General features: G+C 47.5%; 1 protein-coding gene across 1 annotated transcript in view; it reads right to left on the bottom strand.

The window, feature by feature from the left end:
• chd6 (chromodomain helicase DNA binding protein 6) overlaps positions 1–2627 on the bottom strand; it is an 80132-nt gene that overhangs the window by 26579 nt on the left and 50926 nt on the right. The gene's annotated exons all lie outside the window — the stretch shown is intronic.

Here is a 2627-nt window from a genome sequence, read left to right as displayed (position 1 = left end):
ATGGAGGAAGGGAGTGAGGATGAGGGAGGGAGGGAGGAAGGAAAGAAGGAAGGAAGGAAGGAAGGGAGTGAGGAGAGAGGGTGGAAGAAAGGAAGGGAGTGAGGAGGGAGGGAGGGATGGAGGGAGGGTGGAAGGAAGGAAGGAAGGAAGGAAGGAAGGAAGGAAGGGAGTGAAGAGGGAGGGTGGAAGGAAGGAAGGGAGTGAGGGAGGGTGGAAGGAAGGAAGAAGGAAGGAAGGAAGGAAGGAAGACTGACAGCTCTTTTAAAAAGCTTCTCAAACCTTTAAAGCTTCATAACTTAACGCTGCAATGTTTTATGAATCCTTCAGGAAGTGAAAAACTTCTCAGTCAGCCTTGAAGAAACCCTCACACTCACAGGGAGAAAGGAAAAGAGGAAGGGAGGGAAGGAAGGAAAGAAGGATAGAGGAAAAGAAGGAAGGGGAGGAAGTTAGGTGGAGGAAAGAAAGAGAAGGAGGAGGGAGGAAGGAAAGGAAGGAAGGAGGGGAGGAAAGAAGGAAGGAAGGGAGGAAAGAAAGAGAGAAGGAGGGAGGAAGGAAGGAAAGAAGGACAGAGGAAAGAAGGAAGGGAGGAAGGTAGGGGGAGGAAGGTAGGGTGGAAGGAGGCAGAAAGGAAAAGAGAAAGGAAGGAAAGAAGGACAGAAGGAAGGGAGGAAGGAAGGAACAGTCAAAACAGACTCCCCTCTCTCTCTCTCTCTCTCCCTCTCTCCCTCTCTCCCTCTCTCTCTCTCTCTCTCTCTCTCTCTCTCTCTCTCCCTCTCTCCTCTCCTCTCTCTCTCTCTCTCCCCCTCTCTGCACTAATGAATCCTTGTAATTCTCTGTATGTATGTATTTATCTCCCTCCCCGTGTAGCAGCCTGCTGAGTGAACGTTTGGAGTCTAAGTGAAGATCTTTTTCCTGCCACACAGCTGCTTGGCTCAGCTGAGAACAGCTTCAGGTTGAACCTCCGTAACAAAGCGTATGACGACTTCAATTACCTTCAGGAAAAAGAGGATCAAAGCCCCCCCCCACCCCCCCTGCCCCTCCCCCCTTTCGAGTGCGTGCGTCTCATCTTCATAGCTCCTGCCATCAGCCGGAGCAAAAAGCAAGCCAGAAAAATAAGTTTCCCACACTGCTGCTGCATCTTTTCCTTCTCCATTCTTTGGGCATTTTTTTTTTTTTTTCTCCACGTCAATTATTCCCTTTTTCTGGGTTTTGTCAGTACGAGTTCTTCTTAGATGACTCGTAGAAAGTAGAAAATACTGTACAGAGAAAAACTAGCACAAAATATGACTAGTGAGGAAATACTGTACACCTCTTAACCCTCCTGTTGTCCTCAGGTCAAGAAAGGACAGGAAGAAAGAGGGAGAAGGAAGTAAAGAAAGAAAGAAGGGAAGGAAGGAAAGAAGGAAGGAGGGAGGGAGGGAGAGGAAGGAAGGAAGGAAGGAAGGAAGGAAGGAAGGAAGGAAGAAGAAAGGAAGGAGTAAGAAGGGAGGGAGGGAGGAAAAGACAAAGGAAGGAGGGAAGGAAGGAAGGAAGGAAGGAGGAAGGGAGGAAAAGTGGAAGGGAGGAAGGAAGGAAGAAAGGAAAGGAGTAAGAAGGAAAGGAGGAAGGAAAAGAGGAGGATAAGGAAGGAAACCTCGTTGGTATTAGCATAAAGCAACATGATGTCACCTTCTTACATTCATGGGGGAAGGGAGGAAGGGAGGAAGGAAGGAAGGAAGGAAGGAGGGAGGGAGGGAGGGAGGGAAAGGATTAAGAAGGAAGGGAGGAAAAGAGGAAGGGAGGAAAGAGAGAAGGAAGGAAGGAAGGAAGGAAGGAAGGAAGGAAGGAAGGGAGGGAGGGAGGAAGGGAGGAAAGGAGTAAGAAGGAAGGGAGGAAGGAAAAGAGGAGGGAAAGGAAGGAAGGAAGAAGGAGTAAGAAGGGAGGGAGGAAGGAAAGAAGAGGAAAAGAGGAAGGAAGGAAGGGAGGAGGGAGGGAGGGAGGGAGGGAAAGGAACGAAGGAAGGAAGGAAGGAATTGAGGGAGGAAGGAAGGAAAGGAGTAAGGAGGAAAGGAGGAAAAGAGGAAGGGAGGAAGGAGAGAAGGAAGGAAGGAAGGAGGAAGGGAGGAAAAGTGGAAGGGAGGAAGGAAGGAAGAAAGGAAAGGAGTAAGAAGGAAAGGAGGAAGGAAAAGAGGAGGATAAGGAAGGAACCTTCTTACATCCATGTATTAGTATTTGTGTGTTTTATTTGAATCTTCACAGTCAGGATGTACAGAGTGACATGTGGTGGAGGTGTGGACTAAAACAAACACTCATCAGAGACAGCAGGTTGTGTTTCTTCACACCAGCGTTTGCACCTCGCTGTGTGAACGACACGACAGAGAGACAGAAAAGATGATGATTTCTAAACGTGTGTCTGTTTCTGATTTTTATTAAGTCATAATATTAGGTTTAATATCTCACACTGCTCTCTAACTGTTTTTATCTGTCTTTACTTTATTTTACCTTCATTTTATGTCCAATTTAACACTTTTAAATGTATTTAACCCTCCTTTTGTCCTCAGGTCAAGGAAGGACTGAGGAAGGAAGGGAGGAAGGGAGGGAGGAAGGAAGGAAGGAAGGAATGAGGAAGTAAAGGAGTAAGGAGGGAG

This window comes from Scomber japonicus, chromosome 3 (genome assembly GCF_027409825.1).
Source record: "Scomber japonicus isolate fScoJap1 chromosome 3, fScoJap1.pri, whole genome shotgun sequence".
Lineage (NCBI taxonomy): Eukaryota > Metazoa > Chordata > Actinopteri > Scombriformes > Scombridae > Scomber > Scomber japonicus.
This window is presented reverse-complemented; position numbering and strand designations above follow the sequence as displayed.